Source organism: Amphibalanus amphitrite, unplaced genomic scaffold, assembly GCF_019059575.1.
Source record: "Amphibalanus amphitrite isolate SeventyFive unplaced genomic scaffold, NRLGWU_Aamphi_draft 000186F_arrow, whole genome shotgun sequence".
NCBI lineage: Eukaryota > Metazoa > Arthropoda > Thecostraca > Balanomorpha > Balanidae > Amphibalanus > Amphibalanus amphitrite.
The window spans coordinates 355741-379915 of record NW_024881681.1 but is presented as its reverse complement, the minus strand read 5'-3'; the positions used below and the strand labels follow the sequence as shown (position 1 = coordinate 379915).

General features: G+C 51.1%; 1 protein-coding gene across 2 annotated transcripts in view; it reads left to right on the top strand.

Moving 5' to 3' along the window:
- The window catches only part of LOC122384317 (nephrin-like), a 154770-nt gene that overhangs the window by 47155 nt on the left and 83440 nt on the right, over positions 1 to 24175 (top strand). For both annotated transcript variants that reach the window (XM_043371613.1, XM_043371609.1), the window contains exon 2: positions 9490 to 9610. The gene's annotated coding sequence lies outside the window, so the exon portion shown is untranslated. The remainder of the gene's footprint in view (positions 1 to 9489; positions 9611 to 24175) is intronic.

Genomic DNA, 24175 nt, shown 5'->3' with positions numbered 1-24175 from the left:
ACGGCGACCCGGTCCTCTGAGACCAGCGGGCCATATCCGCCGCTCCGCTGCCCCGCGCGACCGGCGCAGCTCCGGGCGGCTCAAGGTGTTTCCAATTGAAGCGAATCGCCGCTGGTCAGGCGAGACGGGCCGAGCGAGTCGCCGGGCGCGCACTAACCTCGTCTGTCGTCTGTGGCAGGGCGGCGCGCAGGACGATTTATCGGCGGCGGCTCGGCAGCCCAACACGGTCAGATTGGGACAGATCGCCGGCAGTGCGCCATTATCGGCACAGCAGCCACTGGAGGCTGCCACCCGGCGCAGCAGCCCCTGGAGGCGGCTGCCTTGCCACCCGGCGCACTGGGCTACAGAGCAGAGCGGGCACTGCCGAATAGACTGAACGCACTCTGTGCTACATGGGGTTGAAAAATTACTTGCAGGGAAAGAGTAAAGCTATGCAAATTTTCTTCTAATGTCGTTATTTTTAATGTCATGCCCTGTTAAAAAGTGGACTCACGGGCTCCAAATATGTTTCAAAACTGCCAACTAACTCACTGCGTTTTCGGGGCACTTGCCGCCAACTTACCTCTACGTTTTCTACGGTTCTTTCATTCGGCATGCTTACTTACCCAGAAACGATACATAAAGGGCATTCTTGACGGCCAGCAGCTCCGTTGGGTTTGGTCGCCGGGTTATCAGGAAGTATTATTTGGTATCCCTCAGGGACTGCGCCAGATGGCCTGTCTCATATACAGCGTTTATGCTGTCCACCACATCATCTGATAGGTGTCCACTTTTTATGTCGGCGTCTGTCATTTCGGGCGTCGGCGGACGCAGTAAAACGTTTGATGCTTTTTTCATCGTCCTCGAGGGTTTACTGAGCAGCGTTTGCCGAAAATACTGGTTGGGAAATGGCATTGTGCGCGCACCAGTCTCGCAAACAAGTCGAAATTGCTCCTCCATTGTCGCCAATTCAGTGGTGCCATTGAAATGAGAAATGAGTAGGAACCATCCAATTATATCTGTCTTTTACTCCGAAATAGCTACTTAAATGCTATTTCTCATAAAAAATTGATGATTTAGCTAAGCTTAAAGTTACTAAGGACATTCACTATCGCAGCTTAATATTTTTTGCCCACGGTTGTACAAGTTGCGTTTATTTTCGATAGATTATAATTCATTCCGTTATTTTTTAACAATAGGTATTATATCGGTGTTAAACTTGTTTATCGGGCTTATTATCAAGTCCAGCATTGAGGAAGACTATGATTCGCTTATGAGCTTCAGAGCTCTCTTGATTTATAGACTTTGAACGATGATCTCGTCAAAGTTCAATCAAGGCGAGAGTTTTTGTGTGGACTTCATTAATTTGAATCAAAAGGCGCTGAGATCAAACGTCTGTTTGGCCGAGCTCCTCGCGACCGATTTCCTGTTGACCTCACTGGCTATGTGAGCTGTCGCCAACGTCTCAGAACAGACGGGTCGTTATTCGCGATTGGCCGTGGTGACTGATGAGCATCGCTCATCGCTGGTAGCTCTGCGGCCAGGGAAAGGCCGAAGATGTTGGCAGCGTATTTGTCGTGTCAAATGAGCGCTGGTAACCATTTTTAAAGTCAAAACCTTCGAAGCGAAACTGTGTACTGCAACCGTGCAATGTTTTTATTTCATTTTCGATCGTAATCAATTGCCCTCATCCGTCAATTGTACCAGTTTCATAGTTTTGTATCTGAAGCTTTCCGTATCAAACAGCCTCCGTGCTCTCCGCCCGAAGCTCGGATTCATTCCGATCAATCCACCCTCCGCCCCCTCCATTTCCTGCCCAGCACCAGCCGCGGGTCATCACCCACCACACCATCAGCTGTCTGCGTGTCATGACCCGGAAGTGCCGGTGGCGGCCTGGAACCTCTCCGTGTCGCCCCGGTCGGAAGCCTCACCGCTGACCACTCTGTGCCTAACGACCCGGGCCGGTCAGCCGGGGGCACCGCAGTCTCACTGACCGGCCTGATCATGAGAACTGCGCCCGGTGCCACCAACGTCGTCGCCGGCGTGCCAGGTCCCGATTGGACGGCTTTACGGCGAGGTTTACAGCTATCTGCCGCACTAACTCTGGCGAGTGACATTGGCCAGAGACGAGCGGGCCGACTGGACGGCGGTGGGACCGCGGTGGGGGGCAGTGGTGGTACTCGGTGGTCACGATGGTCAGTGGTCATGGCCGGGCGCTACTTACCCCCATCGGTAGCGGTGGGACCGATCGAACCCTCTCCTCCCTCCCCTCCTCTCTCCTCGGCAGCTGACAGGCAATGACCATTCGTCGGCGGAGCGAGCAAAACCCGGATATAATTGCGGCGGCCCCGGCTAATACTGGCTTATTTATGTGATGGCCACTGATGATCCGTGAGTTGTGCGCATTTTACTGGGCTATTGGACCATTCGTTGCGATTCAATGTCGCAAGCTGAACTTGGACGGTCTTTTGCCGTGATTCATGCAACGACATTTATACGGTATAAGGAATTTATTTAAACTATTGTATCGCATGGTGACAACTTTTTCAGCAAATAATCTGTGATATCCAAAAATTGAGCTCATTGTGTATGCTTCTCTGTCTGTCAGAAATGTCATGGCTGGATGCTTAAAATGAGAGAGCTGTCGTTCATTTTGATGTGAACGATCTTGATCCGTACCAAATCCGACACTTAGAGAGAAAAACCTGCCGCTATTATCCCAATCGGTCTGGCTGTCGAACGGCCGGGCGTTTTCAGGGATCGCTAGGGCTGTGCTTATACTCGGCTTAGTGAGTTCAACGTTCGCTGTTGGAACGTCAACAAAACGAGGTAAAACATCCGAGCCACAAAAACTCGGTTGGCAACTAAGCTCTCGCAAGCGACTCAGTTCTTTCGTAAGTGCGCAATGAACAAGCATCTACATACGAGTATGGTGAGCATTTTGAAAGAAAATCAAAATCGTCAGTTTTTTGCTATGATGTGGGTATAATCGTGTAATAAGTAACACAGTAGATATATCATTCACCATGTTATTTACTGTTATTAATCACACATGGCATGCCTACTGCCATTTATTCAAACACCTATTACGAGTGCTCACAACGCAACATTCACATAATATATGAATTAACAACGAACAAAGCCAGTCACCTCATGATTTCATGAACATTGAGACCAACGGAGGCACTTACATCCCATCTTGACGGTAGTTGATAACAGCTCTTCAACCGCTAACCAGACAAATGTCCATCTCACAAACTCAACAGCCATCACTTGTTTGAGACGCGTCCAATAAGTCAAAAAGTTGGCCGCCGTGATGTCAGCAGAACGGAACGGGTCAGTTGCGGCGCTGTTCGTCGGCGCATTGGAGCGTGGAACCGCCTCCGGAGCTCACCGTTCCTGACCTTCGACATGACGGATGTCCGCAGCGGCCACTCCCCGTATTTCATCCTCAGATTCGTGTCCAGAAACGGAACAGGGGCGATCGGCTCGGACGTAGACATATATACGCTGTCCGAAGGCGGCCGGTTCTGAGTCCGGTCCGGCCAGCTAAGCCTCGAGCACTGCATCAGACGCGCATGATTACCTCACAAATAGCGGCTTTGAATGAAGTAGCTGGCGTGCTGGCGTTTTTTCTTGATTGACATGATGTTTTCGTCGATGCGCTAGCAAAACGTAGCCCAAACAGCGCCACACCCTCCTTATGAGACCATGAGTACATCTAATCTGGCTTTGAAAGCACAAAATCCCCTGGTGAACAAGTGAAAGACCAACACCTAACATGGTAGATCCATGCCTGAAATGTCCGAATAAATGTTTTCTTTCACTGTTGCACTTAACAGGATCATAGATTATGCAAATCCTTCTCCCATGACAGCCATTTCTAGAAAGCAGCTTTGTTATGACAAGGAACTTAAACAACTGTCTTTGATGCATCATTCCAAACACGTCCAAGCTGGTCTCGCTCCAATAAATCACTGCCAATTAGCGGCAGCACAATTGCTGATCGGCAGTGCACGGGTGTTTCCAATCACGGGCGGCACTGCCGGTGGTCTGGAGAGGACACTCCGCCCACGGCCGCCTCTCTGGTGGCTTGGGAGGAGTGCCGCGTGGTGTTCTGTTTCCTATCGGGGAATAACGAACCGCTGGGGCCGGATCCAGGCGCCACCAGGAGCTGCGGCAGCACGTCACCCGTACGCGGTCCAGATGCACGGCCGGAGGTGGCTGCGGCTGCTCTGCACACACCCACACACAGTGCCGGATATATTCGGGTCATGGCCTGTCTCCGGCTTGCAGGTTCGTGAACCAGACTTGAAACTACCGGCAGTGCAGCAGACGATATCTACCGCACACCACCAGCAGCACAGCCATCGCCACACGCCCCCAAGCAGCCCCGCCGGCTGCCGTTCACCGCACCTACAACCCCAGACCACCCAGATCTTCACACCAAACGGTGCCGTGCAGCCTGCTTCACCAGCCACCCAGGAGGTCTGCTGTAATACCCCATACCACCCCAGCAACCACCTCCGTTCCTCTTCTCGTCTCCCAGCAGACCACCGGGTACCATGGGTCCAGCCTACCGCTGCGGCACAGGCAACACGATCGTAAAATGTCCTCAGAGCGCTCCAGCACCCCCGAAATACCCACAAATCGGCGGTGGATCCCGTGCAGACGGCGCCCCCCCCCCCCTCTGCGGCCCTGATCGGCGACCGCCGGGCACCTGAAACGGTCAGATAGCGGTCATTCGCCGCCAGCACAGGTCCCGGATGTCAGCCAAGGGGAAATGAACGCCGCCGAAAAAGAGATGGATGGTGCTGCCGCCTGACCGGTATGAGGCCGTATCGCGGTTCTGTCGCTCAGATGGTGTCACACCGGCTATAGAGGTGGTACCTGATGGCTCCACCAAGGTGTGAAAATTGAGCGGAGGCCATTTGATAAGGGATTGGCGGGATTTCGTCACCAAGTCAGATGAAACAAATCGAAGTCACTTGCGGTGAATCCTTGGATATCACATTGCAAGTGAATTGCATGAATGCTGAAAACATATGGCTGCATGAAATCGAAGAAACGAATAAAAGTCAATAAACAAGTAATTACGATAAAGCAAAGAGCTAATAAATGCGCTGTTGAAATTTATCATCAAGTGTCAAGACCCTACAGTGCATGACCAATATACCTACTAAATTGATTCGGATGTCTTTCCAAATTTCACTGCTGACAATTCAGGCCTTGGAGAGACACATCTGCATGCCACCAGTGGCGGCGTATGGAGGCGTGCTTCATCTTTTACAGCTGTCTTCATCACTTCCGACAGTTGACTCGTATAAACATAGCTTTATCGCAAGGCATACTCTACACAAAGCACATTCCACGTGCATTAGAGCTTTCCGGTAATGTAGTGTATCATTTCGAAATAGCGTCTCAGTCGCACCGCTTCGGGAAGCTCATGAAGCGTCTTCTAATGAAACAAGTATGGTTCAAGGGGCACTTGAGTGTCATGACGTCAGGCGTTTTAGTTTAACGTCTTTGGTGACCATATTGAATTTCAAACAACCGCCTTCGCTTGGAACAAACCAGGCGCCGAGCAGCGCTTCTAGAAAATGACCCAGATCTTTGTTGAATTGCTTCATCCATGGTTGCAATTACAGCATAAATATGCATTAGTCGCACAATCGTGACATTCTATCAACATTCATATGCTCAATGAGCGAGATAAGCATGAGCTATATCGGATAGCTTGCGGTTGCAACGCGTGCGTGTAAAATTAGACAAATAAGTTTAATTTGCATGCTATGCTCGTATACCAAACCGGCGGCTAAAGTTGCAATTATTTGCTTCTTTACTAAGAGCGTGTCTTAATCTAGGTTTCATCAGATAGCTGAAGTCGTTTCCGAAGCATGACGTTATTGCACGTTCGTCAAAGTTCCATCTGGAATGGCGACATCTCCGATGGCTGGTTTGGGAAACAAGGAACCGTGGCGGCTCCCCCTCTTCTCTGTGAGCACAGCCGGTCCCTGTGATGTGCTCTCGACAAATGTTGACCTGAGGTACACAGGAGCAGGCGTAGGAGCAAACCAGGGGGTAGTTAGAAGGCCGGAACTAGCCGCAGGGTGCAGACGAGTTCAGGGAAGCTAGCGCCAGGAAAAGGAGGCCGTGGCTTCCGTTCGATTACCTCTAGGTACCTGGGATGATCACCAGCGCAGACCGGACTTAGAAACTCCGATGCCCATCGACAAGATTAGACGAACCGAGGTAGCCAATTAACCGTGAACTACATCCGAAGGTGTTGGTAATGAAGAAAGGTTCCTGGAAGACTGGATTCAGCCCCCGGCAGCCAGGTTTGAAGGGAATTCGATTTTGATGCTGCCGCTCCATAATTTGACTCCACGTGGGATGTATAAATATATTTGGCAATGCCCAGACATCGGCACCTTTCCGATTAAGCAGGTGGTTTCGTGTGAAACGGATGTTTTCGAAGCTGATTTCCTATCATGCTGTGGTGTGATAAAAATATCTAACCCAATTTTAGCAAATGTTTTTACAAGAAGAGGGCGCTGATAAATTTCCGGCAAGTCCTCGTAGCAGTCCCGGCCTCAGTTAGTTCTTCTGTACTCAGCCTGCGTTGAGAGCTCTTCACCACAGATATAACGTCAAATGCGGCCAGCTCTGAAGGAAGTACCGGTCACAACATTGGGAGAACCCTCAGCAGAAAGTGTTAACAATGCTTGACTAGGACTTGAGATCAAAGTGCTTGTCCGCGTTCACCCCGAATCTGCCTGTTATATGCGTGCGGCTTGAACGTTTTTCCCAGTAGTTCAGAAACTAAAGTTCAACCATTTTGATACTTAAAAGTTCAAACCAGTGGACTGTGGAGTATCCTCGATCAGTTCAGGGCACAGGGCAGGACAACGTGTAGAACACCGGACAAAACACAGGGCGGGACACTGGGCAGGACACCGAGCTGCACATGGGCGCATAACACCTGCTCTATGTCACATCTGGACATGTGCCTGGACATTTTTCGAGCAAGTTGGATGTAAAACAGACCATCGCTCAACATGTCGATACATGTATCTGTTCCGTGATATAAGCTAAATGGTCCATTGGGGACGCGGCTACCCGCCTGTCGCCACATGACCAATGTGCTTACATACCAATTAACACGCACTTAAGGAACATAAATCGCTGCTAAATGTTCAAATCCAAATAATGAATCAGCAAAAATTAAAAAGGAAACTTAGCCTGATGAAAATATCCAGTTTTATTTTTCTGGCTCGAAAGTCGTTGCTAAAAGCTTCACCTTAAATAGTTTCACATTATGCTATTTGTTTCACATGTGGGATGTAAAAATTGCTCGACACAAAATTAATTTTCACTTGAGAGCAAAACATTCATTTCGTGGATCATAATGTTATCCATATAGGTACGATTAAGTATAAGCTCATTTTAGCAAACACCCCTGTAAACACATACCTACGGACAAAGGCGGTGACGTTTATGGCGCACCACGTCATGTGAAATCCCCGCACCAACGGCACTCCCCTGTCGCCGCCGTTACGCAATGCCCGCGGCCCCTTTGCCGCCCCCCCCCCCCCATTCCATCTCATGCAATAGACAAACACGGCTGCATCAGCCGCGACCCGCGCCCGCGCGCCGCACGATAGCCACACCCGCTGAACACGGCATTTTTTCAGCATTCCTGGTGCCACCCTCGTGACCCACCGTATCGCCACGGCGCGGCGGGTGACATCAGCCCTTTGGCTTCCGCCGCCCCTGTCACCCGGCCGATGACGTCACGCGCACAGAGAGAGATGCCCTCCGGGGACGGGCGTCGGGCGGGACCCGACAGCGGCGGATCCTTTGATCGGAGCGTGTTTACCCGGTGTCCTCGGTCACCCATATTTGGACAGTGAGTCGCCCTAGCGTACAGAAAAGCGGAGAGTACGAAAACGCTCCTAAAGAACCTTAAGTCTATTACATTGCATTGGTAAATTACAGCTAATTTTTAGTTGCTAAATATTAGTTGCTGAAACGCAGCGTTTACCCAGACTCGCTGTTTTTTTTTTTAATAGGCTTGGATTAATTCTTGCGCTGCGACCCAAGATGTTCACCCTTTCCCCTGAACCGGAGCCCCACACAGCCGCTGGTTATTTCACTCACCACTCGGGCTGGTGTCGTCTCTCCGAAGATGGAGGGGTCCTCCGAGCAAACAGAACCCCGCTAAAGAAAACGGCCAACGCCTGTCCTCCATCCATCATATAGGGAGACCATCAGTCCCTGGGGCAGCCTGCGCCATCAGACGTGAGAGGCAAAACACACACGCAGACACACATCATATCACGTCTTGTCACATCAAGTCACAGAAACATTAGCTCATCCGCCACTGTCACTAAAAATCCTAAGTTGCTATGGCCCCGTCAAGTCAATTCTAGTCTGAACCCATGAAGTTCGCAGTATATTTTCAGTTGAATTGTTGGAGAACATAAACTAATTTGGCATTTCATTTATCACTCAGAAAACGTTCACTCCAGCAATTGACGTGTTCAAAAGCAGCGAACTGTTTTCCCACAAATATGTTGATAGAAAACAATAACACCTATTCCTCATACGCACCCATTCAGTGAGGGGAGCTCAACCTCCAGAGACGTATCCGTTTATGAAAATAGCAATTTCATTTGACGACTCCTCTACATAGTGTTGATGTCTTGAAGCCGCACGAAATAAGACAACGCTTATTATTCGAACAATAAGCGATCTACGAGCTAGGAACATGCCTAGAAGTCATTATCTCAATGATAGGCGTATCATTTATTTACTGATTATTGTATCTTAGGCAGCCGGAATAGAACATTTCAGTACGATTACGCTCTGATTTTAGGTAATTGCTGTAAACAAACACGAGCTATTCAGCTACAGACAGTGCATAAATAGACTAGGAACGCAGGCCCACTCTCAACGTATCCCTGCACTAATGGGTTGATATGAATAGAAATCGAGTATCATATCGCCTGTAAATACACCATAAATCCGGCTTTCTCTATGCGGATAATGGCGCTTTTAGCTCGGCGTCCGTTGACAAAGCAGCGAGGTCTTCAGGCCCATCCGTTCCATTCGAAACACATCAGCTGAACCTGCCTGTCTCCGTCAGCCGGCCTGACGTCAGTGGACGTCAGAGGACGTCAGTCTGCTGATGCTCAGCATGTCTGAGATCCAGTAAACAGGTCCCGTTTAAAGCAGCTGCTGAGGTGGGTGTGGCCCCTCAGACGAATCTGACCTCTGTCGCCGCCGCCGCCCGGCAGACAGGGCCCAATCACGGTGACCTCGGCCGCTAAGTGGTCTGTGACGTGTGACCGTGTCCCGGCGGCGCACTGTCAACAAACCCTGCGTCGCGCCGCCGCCGCCGCCGCCGGCTGCGCCACCGCTGCAACTCTTTTGACCCAGCGTGCCCCCTCTCCCCTCCCTCGGAGCAGCACACCCCCTTCTAACCAAACTGCGTTTGTTATCCCACAGACGGCGAATTCGGTGCGGCAGTGACGTTTGTGGCGCTGTTGCGACGGGCACGGCGCAGCTGGAGCACCGCGGAGGTGGCCTCAGGTCGACATTAGCTCCGTATCGCCTCCGGCAGTAGAAGGTAAGTGCTCACTTTGGCATCCATCTTGTCTGGCTCCTGTTATCTCGCCCGTCTGTGTGATTACCGGCCGTAAACCATGCACAAACTGTTCGCCGTGCTGAAATTCACGCCCTCGCTCACCTCGCTCGGCAGTTTCTACGCTAAACAGGCCGGTTGTAGACACGTAATATTTGTGGACGGGGCCCAGCGGGGCCGTACGACGAGATGCATGGCCCCAGTGTGCGCTGTCAGTGTATGGTTTTCGTGATTGGGGCGTGGATAAATTTGGTGATCTCCAAAGGGAGGCGAGGCAAGGAGGTTTCTAAAAGAAGGAAAGTGGGATGTTATGTAACAATAGGAGCAGAATAGGGAACAGGAATGACAAGTGGACGTGGCGATAGCTATGTTCAATTGTACATTCCATTGCACACATCCGATTGTATGCATTCGATTGCACACAAGTGTGATTCCCATGAGAACGCGATTGCATAGCATCTCAGAATTGAATTAAATGAAAAAGCACTTATGTCCTCATGATTTATTCTACCACCAGTTTCCTTTCACATGCTCTGATATCTACGAGAACGACACGTTTGCACATGCAATTTACGTACATAGTACATAGTCTAGCCAAGTCCTCAATGCATCAGGACATCTCTTATCACATTTCTGCTTACAAGCTGCACGAACACGCTGCAAAAAAAGAAATCAATCCCGAAAACCGAGATTGATGAGCTAACCCAAGAAGCCCACACACCTATCTGCTAAGTGATCTCTCAGTTCGGTTCGCTCCATCACTCGCAACTCTGATGCGATCTAGTACACCGGTACAGAGGGCTCGTCATCCCATTAGAGTCATCCCACCGAGCCGCCTCCCTCGTCTCCAGCACAGCCACCGTGCAGGATCGGCTGCCGACACAATCTCATCACAGGGCCGTCGTCATCGATACCGGCGGTCGGCGGTCCATCATCTGGTGCCGACACCGCACCCCGCCACCACCCCACCGCACCCCACCACCGCCCCACCGCACCCCACCGCACTCCACTGCCGCGCACACCGCCCTCCGCCGACACCGCTCACCCATCGCCGCACCGGTCCGGTACGAGCGGAAAGAGAGGTGGCGGGAGAGAGGGAGAGGGAAGAGGGGTAGATAGAGGGAGAAGGCATGGTGCGAGGCAGAGGAAAGTGGGTTGGAGGAGAGGGCTGACGGAAGTTGAAGGCAGAGGTGGATTTTTGGGAGGCTAGCGATTGAATGCAAAGAAAAAAGAAGAAAGGTGGATAAATGCGGATGGAGAAACATATATGTAGCTGACGAGCATCGCCTGCAAGTATGGTAGGGATGCTTTCACTGAAATGAAGGACGCGAACATCTATAAATTTTGACCTGGTTTAGGAAAGTATTGTCTATCCACAGTAAGTTTTACTTGCTACCGCTCAGAAACCTGATACCACTCAGCCCTTCATCCACAACAGTACTCGAGACAGCCCTTATTTTAGCTCTCAGCCACTCATTAGGACACAGCCCAGACCGAGGCGCAATAAAACAGTGGTCGTCTTATCTCCGGACCGCTCCAGGTCCCACGCAATTTCCGGACAATCTGTCCCTCCAGCGGAGCCAGTACCTCCCCACCCTCCCCGCTCGGAAGTTGGGCACATCCTCCCGCCAAGATCGGGGTGACTGAACTGACCGACGAACGTGACATCTTCGACATCGCACACGCCGCTCGAAAATGACTTGTTCCGATTTGGTTTCATGCTTGTCACTCCGGTTGAAGGTATCCCATTTTGGTAATTTAATTCGCCGTGTCTGGTGCGCGCAGTTTTCTCGGCTGCGTTCGGTCAGCAGGGACGTTCGGACGGCGGTGCCAGGCGCGGCAGGCCCATCAGGAAACAGGTCGGGCCTTTCTGCTGGCAGTCAATCAGCACCCGTGCCTGGCGAGACACATTCATCAATTGGCCAATGTCAATAAGCTGGGCTGTGTGGATATAAATATGGGGCGGGGCGGACGCCGGATTGCACCGCGCGCTTGTCGGCGTTGGCCGCGCTGATGCGATTGACCTCAATCGAAGAGTGATCCGTGACGGATGGTGTCGGCGCGCAGAACCCCTGCCATCACCGGGCGAAGGGAGGGGTGGGTTTTGTAAGCAGACTCGGTCAGTGACCTGAAGGCCGAGGGGCTCAGGCGCCAGGGGTTGTGGTAAAAATACCAGATAACCTTCAGCGCAAGTTCGCGCTATAATAATCCATGTGGAAGGCATATACCTAACAGAAATAATGTAATCATCAACATCTTCAGGAAACCATTTCCACTGACGTCCCCTGTCCACTGTCCAGCTTCACTTCCCCATCTTTTTGTGGTTTTTGCATCGAAAACTTTGGAGCTACCGCCTTATGCAGACAGTCCATCCAGATCAAACCCTTTCATCTTTCCATCCACCCCCTCTGCAGTTCAATCTCCTACCCCGTCCACACCAGCTCCTTCTGCCCCCATCGGACCCCCATGTCCAAACAGACACGAGCCAGGGTCTGTCTCCAGCTGCCTGTCTGTCAGTGCAGTCCATCAGAGCCTGTCCCCTGCCAGCCGACATCACCGTATGTACTTCCTGGACAGCCTGCTTGTTTGACCCTCACACATGCCAGACGCGCCTGAGTGAGATGTGTTTTCCGATGGTCGATTCTCAACGACCGATCTCGGCGACCGAGATTGATGATATGTATTTCAAATTTCGGAACAGAAACACCATCAATCACTTGAATTATGGTTTTCTTTTTATGGATAAGCTATTTTTTGCGTCATATCTGGACGAATTGGGAAGCACGTCATTCAAGCGGTTGAAAATGGAAGACAAAATTGATCTGTTTTGTGCGATCATTTTGCTGTCAACTCGTGAATGGCCATTTATTTCATGGGAACATTTGTGGATGAAGTCATTGGGTAGTGAATACATTGTAAATAGACGTCGCTGTCTGCCCACATACTCCCATACACCGATTTACCAGGCGAAGCGATAAGTCATATCTACCTCGCCTGCCGGGGCTGTCACCTGAATACAAATGGATCCGTCCCCCTCTCCCGGTGGGTGGCTGTGGAGAGAGCAGCCTCTCTGTCTCTCTCTCTCTCTCTGTGTGTCTGTCTGTCTGTCTGTCTGTCTGTCTGTCTGTCTCTCTCTCTCTCTCTCTCTCTCTCTCTCTCTCTCTCTCTCTCTCTCTCTCTCTCTCTCCCTCTCTCTCTCTTTCACTCTCTCTCTTCTGACCGAAAGAACTGACCTACATATAGCCAGCGTCGTATTCATTTCCTCTTTTCGTATTTAGTATTTTAGTATTCTTCCTTCTTCGTGGTTATTCAGATGTAAAGATAAACACAACGGACAAAATCATTTGTATTATCTAATTCTGCCAAGTTAACTTTCTTTTACCATCTGCCTTTTACTTTTAGCTTGCCGACCACCTCATGGAAATGTGCTTTGGCCTTTTCATCAACCATTTTTTTCGCTCTACCTTTTGTCGTAGATGATCATGAATACTCGTATATTCCTTGCTTCAATTAAACTTTGCTCGATCTTCTTTCACGGGCCTCACTTTTCTCCATTGCGCACCACTATCCTCTCCCAACTTTTCTCTGCTGCCCGCCGGTCTATCGTACACCCAGCCGCGGAGCTGGCGAAGACGGTGACCGATCTGAATTCCTGTCAGCTGCCGGCTCATGACGCCGGGGGCTCAGCCTTTTCCGGCGGCCCAATATCGGCCCCGAGCAGCCTTTGTCGGTCCACGGCGAAACGGCGGCGGCCGAGACAGGAGAGAGAGAGAGAGAGAGAGAGAGAGAGAGAGAGAGAGAGAGAGAGAGAGAGAGAGAGGGAGAGAGAGAGAGAGAGAGAGAGAGAGAGAGAGAGAGAGGGAGGGAGAAGAGAAGCTGGAGAGAAGAGGGTATGCACTATACTGAAAGGGTGAGTGCTCAAAGAATAAAAGAATGCACCAATGATGGTGTGAAATAAATGGCATTATTTATTTTATAAAGAATAAGTGAAACATGCAAGCGGAAGTGGAGTACCTGCTGGAGCTTACATATTAGCCGTTTTCACGACGGCCATCTGGTACACATTTGGTGCACATCTGGTGCAGACAGGTGCAGATTTGGTCAAATCAGGTTCAGTGTGTCTCTTAGTAGCTATCAGCTAGGGTTGCACTATTTGCTTATATGCCTGCTTTGTCATATTATCAGAGAGTATCATCGAGCACTGAAATAAATTCATAAAATAAAGATATTTGCTGTAAAATAAATTAGGTGCAGATTTGGTCAAATCAGGTTCAATCAGGTGCACTCGCCGGATAGCCCGTCGTGAAAACGGCTGTTAAGGCCTTTTCTAGATCATTTCAGGAGAAACATAAGTCATTATAGACTACGGCAAACGAAGGCGTTTTAACATTTACATAAGACCTAGTTGATGTCAAGGAGGTAGGAGAAATCAACGAAGAGGGAATGACAAACAATGCAACAAGAGACAGGGGCGGCAGACAGGGCGGTCCAACCGAGACAAAGCGGCGTTGCATACCGTGATACGCTCAGCCACGGTATCTGCCTCTGCCATGGAGCCAAGAACGCCGCTCTTTGAACCACAGAAAACCGCAATCACAAGCCATAACGCCGTGCAAATTCGCACAACAGAGTAGCGGGCGCTCAGAGACACATGTTACGCTCGTGTTGACAGATTGGCATAACTTATAGCTCAAAGTTCAAATGTTTTAACTAGATTCATGCGAGCTTTAACAACTATTTATCCAAAATATGCTTTAGATGATACACGATAAGTAATTGCCCAATCAAACAGTTTATTTCCATGTAGTTAGGATTTCCATTTAAGATCAGAATGAAATTCCTTCTTCAGCCATCAGCGGCTATGGTGCGTCAACTCCCTAACGTGAACATGCTATCATAAGCGCATTTTGCGCATGATCGTCCCGTCTCCACATAAGCGTATTTTGCGTATGATCGTCCCGTCTCCACATAAGCGTATTTTGCGTACGATCGTCCCGTCTCCACATAAGCGTATTTTGCGTACGATCGTCCCGTCTCCACATAAGCGTATTTTGCGTACGATCGTCCCGTCTCCACATAAGCGTATTTTGCGTACGATCGTCCCGTCTCCACATAAGCGTATTTTGCGTACGATCGTCCCGTCTCCACATAAGCGTATTTTGCGTACGATCGTCCCGTCTCCACCCTGCGACATCATGTCTCGGCCAATACCGACCCCGGGATAGGAAGCCCCATCGGAGGAGACCATCTCCTCACTGGTCGTTAGCACAACATTCATTTGTCAGACGACGGAGAAACATTTGACACACGATAAAATATACACCGGTTCCGGTTATTACAGCAGCCTACGTCTCCGATAATGATGCGGCGCGTGGTCTCTCTCAGATCGAGGGGGCGTCAGGACAAGTTGGGGTACATCTGCTCCTCCCCCTGCTGACACTGCTTCGGAGTTATGAGCAGAACGATAGAGCTGATGTATGTACATACGTACAGCCCACCGCTAAAGTAATGTGCGTTTTTACCAATCTCAACAGATGGCTTTGACTGGCGATTTTTTAATGCGGAGTGATCGAAAAGAAGACGTCAATAGATAAAGTTGCAGCTGCAAGGGTAACGATACAGGTTAGCTACATTCAAAGTTTCATTGTGGTCTGGCTAATCATTCCTAAGCTTCAGAAGCAGAACATACCCAGGACTGAAACCGCACATTACTTATGCTGTGGACTGTACCTATTCCTCATGCGCATGCATGTGATAAGAACCCGTGTACTCGTGTGGGCACTAGAGAATGGGTGTGTAGTGCAGTCTGACGCGGGAAGGGAGTGGGGGGCTGTATTTAAGTACCTGGAGACAACCGTCGCATGTGTTGTCGCATCCCGTGATCTGCATTGTTGCTATGTTGCTCTGTACCCCTATAAGTTCACCCCCACCGTCACCGTCAGCGTCAGAGACGTCGTGGTCGTCCCTGGTCTCTGGCTGACATGCACCGAAAGGGCCGTGTCTCGGAGGTCTATTTACGGTCTCAGATAGGCATGTGGCATCCTTACGTCAGCCGGCAGACACGCCGTCCGAAAAACAGCACAGAGAGACGAGTTGCACCCAGGCACGGGGGGGGTCACGGATTCCGTGCCCCGTCCCACGGTGTCTGTCCCACTGACGAGTGAAATGCGTCCCTGACCAGAATCGAACCGCCGCCGGTGCCTTGTCCTGGTGTCGGGCGGGAGTCGCACGGCGGACGGCGCCTTGTCCCTGTCGGGGAGATTGGTGGGGACGAGTGACGGCTGCCGTACACAGAGGTATCGTTCACCGCACCGTGACCTCACTCGGGCCGCAGGGTCCACCGCCAAAGGCGCCGGTATGTCACTCTGTCAGAGTCAGCGATAAGGCCCGCGACGCTGCTTCGTACCGCTCGCACCTCACCATGCGGTGAATACTGGGCTGGCCAGGGCGAGGCGCCGCCTGCAGGTAGTCCCTGGGGAGTGGTTCGGTTCGCTAAGGTCACAGAGGTCATCGTCGGGAGGGGTCAGTGGCGAGCCGGCATGTCTGTAGGAGCCAGTAACTCCCCGTCCGGAGCCTCTCCCACGAGAGGAGGGGGCCGAGGAGGGACAGAGGAGGCCGCGCGGAGGGAGGGCTATCAACATGGGAGGCACGTGCCGCGTGTGATCGGAAATCGGAGGTGGTGGTCGCCAGTTACCTCCTTAGCCCTCGCCCCCGCCTCTGCCTTTCCATCCTCCGCTCTCGCCTTATTCCCTCGCTTCCGAGGATCAACGGACGATTCTGAATGTTTGTCAGGTCATTGGAACGTCTCTTTCGGAAGCGAAAAAGAACGCATTCTGCGCTTTTTGAATGTCACAAATTATTTTGAGATTTATCCGATCAGGCTTACCTACGGGTCACGTCAAATAATTTGCTCTGATTAGCATGTTTATCCGAATTCCATCAAAGTTGCATAATTTACTTCTCATTAAACTCTATAATTTCTCTATACATCATATGCAGGACAAGGACGCCTCACCCACAGGGCGATCGTTGTGGGTGGTCGTGGCACTCAGACGCTGTGACACCGGCGACAGCACGCCGCTGCGCCGAATTTTCAGACATTTCGCGGCTGTTTGTTTTTCCCGGGGGCCGATCCCAGGCGATGCTGACTTTCATCATGTGTTTATGGCCTGCAGCGGCCCAGTGCCAGCACTATAATGTTTACGGTGTAAACAGCTGTGAATCTGCGGCCGTCGCACAGAGCCCGTCTGCCAGCAGCTGCCGCCAGCTGCAGCCACCAACAGCTGCCCGTCTGCCAGCAGCTGCCACCAGCTGCAGCCACCAACAGCTAGCTTCCACCAGCTGCAGCCGACAGCTCTTGTTGTGTGTCGCAACCAACAGCTAGCTGCAACCAGCTGCAGCCGGCAGCTCTTGTTGTGTGTCGCGCCGTCTCGACGGACGGATAGAAAAAGTTATGCTTTCCACTAAACGGGCAGCAAGGCCACGCGTTGTGAAAAAGAGCATCCATTTCAACTGGATGCGAGTTATTTGAGGCTCTGCGCGCGTCTTCTGTGGGATGCAGGGACTGGCTTATCTGAACTGTGCTACACGCTGCACGCTGGTCCGGTCTAGTCACCACTCAGCACCTCGGCGTGACCTCTGCCAACTGGGACCGTGCCGCCGCGTCGCTACAAATTAGAATTGGCCGCCCCTGCACCAGGGTCTGTCACCCGTCGCAGCGGCCGCCTGTGCAGACTCCAGTGTAATTCTGTTTGCGCGACCCGCCCGTGCTCTCCTGGGTGCGGCTCTCGGGGATCGCTCGCGCTGCCCTCCTATCGGCTCTCGGCGCCCGGACCAGCGTAATCAGCTCATTAGGGGCGGGCAAATATGCTCGGCACGCCTGCCGCTGCCTTTTAGACGTCTTTTTCGCTGTCGGATAAAAACGGCGCAGGTAATTTCTCAGGCGGGTCGGGTCCTTTGCTACACGAGTTTGCAAGAAACGCTGAATAAACAACGACTAAATAAGCGCAACGGAGCAGGTTAATCGGATAAAAAGAGACGCTAATCCTCAGAAAAACCAACTGTCACTGCACAAATGCTTTGTAAATAGATGGAGGGCAAATAAAACACAGAATGCGAAGAAGTAAAACAGAGCGCAGGCGGTTGCGGATAAGGATGTGCTAAAATGAAAGAACGGGATATAGGTCGAGGAGATGAGGAAAAGATTAGAGGACAAAAAAAGGAAATTGGATGGAACATACGAATAGGTATAGCTAATTAGTAATTTAAACACATAGGTACGTAAAAATAAAGCAGCAACAGTCGCAACTGTGCCTCCTAAAATTATGTATGTCATTGCATTCACATTGCTTCACATTGCCAACGGGCTGGGAGCAGCGAGTGACACAGCTTGATCTGAGTAGTGAGCAGTCTGAGCTCATTTGTCCACAAATTGCCCGATCTTGCATCACATTCCACCTGTTCGTGACCACTTTCCCGCCTGGAAACAGCGTGACGTCACAGGCTCTCAAAGCAGTGGCTCTCACTCGGCCCTCAGAGCAGTGACGCCAGTAGCTCGGAGTGACAGGACCCTGTCAGCCGGATGCTCGTCAGGGCAGGTGCTGTCTTCACGGCAGTCGGTCTCTCCGACAGTGATGGATGCTCAATGCTCATGGACGGAGGGACGGATGTGCCCACTGCACAGTGGCACCCAGCGGCACCCACTGCACTGCACAGTGGCACCCAGCGGCGTCCACTGCACTGCACAGTGGCACCCAGCGGCGCCCACTGCACTGCATAGTTTGAACACCAGTGAGACAGCGCCCCTGTCAGCGAGGGGGCTCACAGAGGTCAAGGTCAGGGGGGTGCTGGCAAGCTTTGTATTTTTCATCTCCTCACTACGCAAGAATGAGGAGATGACACCCTTTACATTGCTTTTGGGACTTGCTGCTCGTCTTGTAGCGTAAGTAAAAGGAAAAGGTGCGGAATTCTTCATTTGACATATAAACGTAAGAAACCAGCCATACGTGATTCACCTCGCTCTTCAAATAACATTTTCATCCAAATGAGATTACTAACCTTGCTTACATAAGCGCGGTGTTACTGATAGTTGGCACGAGAGCAGCTTTGTGGCAAGAGCAGGTCACGATTGTATATGTAGAAGGGGCGGCTCGCCAGTGCACGTGCTATGTGGGGATTCCGACATTTCTCGTGGCCTCTGGAGTCACGTGAGATGACGTCATTACTTCAAGCATCCGTGACGCATTGGTGATGATACGTCGAGGTGGGATTTTCAGCATGACTGTGACGTTTTATTCTTATTCACACCAAACCTATCAGTTCATAATATGAGAAGTCTAAGCTCGGTACCTAAGTTATACGTGTACTTTCCAGGAATTTCAAAATTTCGAAAATCTTAGACATTGGTTTGAAAATCGCAGCTAGTCGAAATTTTATTTTTTTACCCAAAACATCAAAAGAAATGCATTTGGACGTTGATTCACTCCTATAACGGCCAATTGCAAGACGGTTGGTAAGCACTGCTTTCACCGCCTGTTACAGTCACGCAGCGCGCCCGTACCCCGGACTCAGAGGAGCAATTCGGTCGGCACACAACATCTATGGAAGACGCGGAGAGACGTTGCCGTCGTCAGGCCCTCGGGATCTCAGAGACGGTAATCATCCAATTGAGTCGCGGCACAGGCGGAGCGGAGACCGGTGGCTTCAATTGAGCTACGAATCGACAGCGGGAGTCAACAACTTATCCCGGCATCGGCAAAAGGCACCCGTCTGCCCGACTGAAGAGGGGATTTGTCGGCCCAAGACAGCCGGGCCGCGCTGCATTTGATTCTCGTGTCAGGAGGTGGGCAGACATACCATGTCTGTTGCCTGGCAGCTCCAACGGTGCAAGAAGCTTGATTACCTGCCGAATATCACGGGAGAGCCACACTGCCCAACATACGTATAAGCATGCAATAGCCCCGGCGGAGTTTTAGGCCTTGACCACGGTTTTCAGGTTTGGCAGGCATGGTGGATGTTCTTACGTCATTCAAGACAATCTCGTTGGGTCAGTTCAGCACTCAGTTTTCCTCATTCACTCTCGTTTTGCCTTTGCGGCTCTCACAGAAGGGAATCGGATTGCGCTTTACGAGGAAACGAGTGCGCCGCCGATGTACACGGTGCGCTTAGATTGGACTGCGCTTTTCCTGCGTTTTTGCACAGGAAAATGCGCCTGGACTGGAAAGAAAGTAAAATGCCGCATAATCTTCAAACGCTCGATGCCACTCAATGAAATATGCATGTATTATGCTCAGGAACATGGCAAAGTAATAATATGACTTAAATGCATTAAATTTGAGCAAACACAGCGTCGAAATTCGCTTATGTTTTTAAGTGCGCTTATACTGACCAAAATGCGCCGTGAGTGGAAAATCAGCAATTTCCCTCAATACTAGTGGACATTTTTAAAATATGAATTTCCTTAATATATAGCTAATAAATTACCCGTTACTGTACACAATATGATGCTTTTCATCATATTTACCAGTGTTTTATGCGCGGATCAAGATTTTGGTCTCGGCTAGCAGCTATTAGCACTTCAGGAAAATTGCACCCCATCTGGCTGTATGGACAATGTTAAACTCATGCAGCCCCACTCGATTTTTAAGCTGAATTTGTGAAAAGTGTTTTAACAAAAAAACGGTTAAATTGAAGAACGAGTGTTTGGATATTACTCGTCTCATCTTAAAACATCATAAAACACTTCAATAAATAAGAACTTCGTCATACTTTTCCTAAAAAATAAGTTTTATATTTTGGGCTGGTTCAGTTCTGGCGCACTTTTGCCTATGTGCGCTTTTAAGTCCCAGAAATTTGTCCCTTGTCGGGGCAGTGCGCCGAAAAATGACAAATAACTTGCGTGTTTAAGCGCATGAAGGAAAAAATGACGATTTAAGCGCATTTCAGGAAAAAACTTTATTAATGATTTATATGTTGCGTTGTTTATTCTGTATATTTGATTGATCTTTAGCATTACATAACATATAACACTTCCTGAAATGTGATATTCACATCATGTCCTAATGTTTCACTCTGGTCTTGATTCAGCTATTCAGCTATTTAACTGTAATTAAGGGTCTTAAGGGGTGTATGGATTTGTGACGTATTACGAGTCTTGATCCACCCTGTACTGTCGGTGTTTATAATTGCATGTGTGTGTGGGGGGGGGGGACGTTTCCCACTACTGACCACAAGCGGCTAGCGGAATACATTTCGAAAACGGGTCAAGTATGGTGAATTAACCCTCGCACAGGCAGGTGGGTCGTATCGACCCTTCCAAGTTTTATCCTAGACGGACGCTAAATGTCAGGTCAATGAGTTATTGATGCCAAAGAGGTACAGCCTCCGACCGGTTCTTCCGGGGTGTGTGCCAAAGTCTAGAGGTTTTCTTACGCTGGTACCCACAGTCTTAAGGATCAAAGGATCCACAGTCCAAGGATCATAATGAAACTTCTCACACATGTTGGGGCATCATTGTCCATCGTTTGGTAAAATAAATTTAACCGGGTCATGCTAGGTGGCGGAGTGATGACGTGACTAACAGATACAGCGTCCGGCGAATAGTTGACTGGTGACTGATCAAAACCGCAGTGAAATTCGACATTTCCTGTGTAACTTACGTTTGTAGGCAAATGTGATTTTCAACTCATTTTGTTTCCATGCAACGCCATTGGGCCAATACTAAATTTCCCCAAATTTTGAGGGGCGGCTGCCTCTGCTGACCACCCCCCCCCCTTCTCCCTGTTCCCGGGCCTATGATGTTATGTCAGTAATAAATATTTGAACAGTGCTGCTGTTTGCATGGCTGGAACTTAATATTCCTTGGTGGTTGTAGCTACAACCCCAACATTTTGGAAATATATCAATATTCATAGGTATGGCACGATGTGTTAAGAATGGAGCTCCTCGTCAACCCAATGGTCACGCCGTGGCGACGCTCTTGCACCCCCCCCCCCCCTGTTCAGGGCCGGCGCCACAGATTTCGGACTGGGGGCAGCTTGTCCCGGTAAAGGGCCCATGGCGGAAAGGCCCAAGGTAACCTATAGGTACTCAAAATCCGAAAACTCCTCGGATTTGGCCCATTATTTTTCGAGAGGGGCCCAAATTATGCAAAAATAAAAATAAAAATAAATAAATAAAAACACCGGAATTTACATAGAGGCCCAACGCTGAGCAGAAAACGGACCATTTGAGGGCGCGCGATTCTGAATCAGCGTCTCCTCCCTTCACTGAGACACTGAGACCAGGGCCCTTTGACTAACCAAGCCCCCTGACTGAAGTGACAAGGTCAATTGGCCAATCAATGCCCTCTGCCCAACCAGGGCCCTCTGGCCGACCAGGACCCTCTGACCGTCCAGGACCCCTGACAGGCCCAGGTCCACTGACAGACCAGGGTCTTTTTGCTGACCAGGGCCCTCTGACCGACCAAGGCCGACTGACCGTCCAGGAAACTCTGACCGACCAAGGCCGACTGACATACCAGGGCCCTCTCTGACCGACCAGGACCTTGTGGCCAAACAGGGCCCTCTGACCGACCATGGCCCTCTGGCCGACCAGGGCCCTCTGACCGACCAGGACTCTCTAATTGACCGGGTCCGGGGCCCTCTGGCGGACCAGGGCCCTCTGACCGACTTTCTGGCCGATCAGGGCCCTCTGACTGACCAGGACCCTCTGACGGACAAAGGCCTTTTGGCCGACCAAGGACCCGTGACCGATTGTGGCCCTCTGACCGACCAGGGCCTTCTGACCGACCAGGACCCTCTGATCGACCGGGTTCGGGGCCCTTTGGCGGACCAGGGCCCTCTGACCGACCACGGCCCTCTGACGGACAAGGGCCAGGGCCATCTGGCCGACCAGGACCCTCTGGCCGACCAAGGCCTTCTGAGCTCTGACCGACCAGGGTCCTCTGTGCTTTGGCCGACCAGGACCCTCTGACATAGCAGGGCCCTCTGATTGACCAGGGCCATCTGGTCAACCAGGGCCCTCTGACTAACCAGGGCCCTCTGGCCGACCAAGGCCCTCTGACTGAAAAGGGCCCTCTAGCCGACCAGGGCCCTCTAGCTGAGCACTGACCAGGGCCCTCCGACCGACAAGTGGTCTCCGATCGAATTCAGGTGCATAAATTGGCCATTAGGTACCTCTTGCCTCCAAATGCACGTTCCTGCATTTTTTTTTAAGGGCCCGGCTGGCAGCTGGGGGGGGGGTAGCTGCCCCCCCCGTGGCGCCGGCCCTGCCCCTGTTCCGGGCCTATTCCTGCCATGGAGGGAACTCTTGCCAGAGGTGCTGCTAGGCCATGAGCACAGATGGCCTGGCCTGGCGCCATCACTGGCGGCCGCAGCCCGTCACAAAAGGTGGGCCCAATTAGAGCCACATATTTTTCGAGTGAGGGGGCCAGGCCAGACGGTCAGTCAAAGGAAATCCCACAAAAGCCCAAAAAGCTCCTGATTTTACCCACTATTTTTGGGGGTGAGCACTAGATTTACATAAGAAATAGGTAATTTATTTTCATAGATAAGTACCAGTGCTCAAAGTGTGGGGTCCGACTGCTCTGGTTTCATAAGAAATGCAGGGTCGCGACCCCTCCGAACACGCCCCTGAGCTGGAAAGCACGGCCCGTTTCAAGCTGGAGAGCATAGGCGTAGGAACAGGGGGGGGGGGGGCAAGTGGGCAAGTGCCCACCCACTTTTCGAGGTGGGGGGCCAACCATGTGTTTTGGTCCACCCACTTTTTACTCGAGGCCCCTCGTCTCGATTTGAGGTTCCAAGGAGGCCCTCTGTTCATACTTGTCAGTCGAAGCCCCTGAGACTGATGGCCTGAGAGGCCCTAGTGGATCTGAGGAGGCCCCAATATCCACACTGGTCTGGGGAGGCCCCTGACACTGGCGGTCTGGGAGGCCCCTCTATCCACACTAGTCAGAGGTCTGAGACTGGTGATCTGGGAGGCCCCTCCATCCACACTAGTCAGAATAGGCCCCTGACACTGGCGGTCTAGCCGAGGCCCCCTACCCTCACTAGTCAGAGGAGGCCCCTCTATCCTCAATAGTCAGAAGAGGCCCCTGAGACTGATGGTCTGGGAGGCCTATCCATCTACACTGTAATCAGAGGAGGCCCCTGAGACTGATGACCTGAGAGGCCCTTATAATCACACCAGGCAGAAGAGGCCCATGAGACTGATGGAGTGAGAGGCCCTTCTATTCATACTGGCCACAGGAGACCCCCAAAACTTTCGATATGGGAGGTCCCTCAATCCGGCACCAGTCAGAAAAGTCCCCTGAGCTGATGCCCTGGGAAGCCCTTATATTCACACTAGGCAGAGGAGGCCCCTGAGACTGATGGTATGAGAGGCCCGCATATTCACACCAGTCAGAAGAGGCCCCCGAGTCTGATGGCTGTGAGGCCCTTCTGTTCATATAACTGGCCACTGGAGGCCCCTGAAACCGGTGGTCTGGGAGGGCCCTCTATCCACACTAGTCAGAAGAGGCCCCTGAGACCGATGGTCTGAGAGGCTCTTATA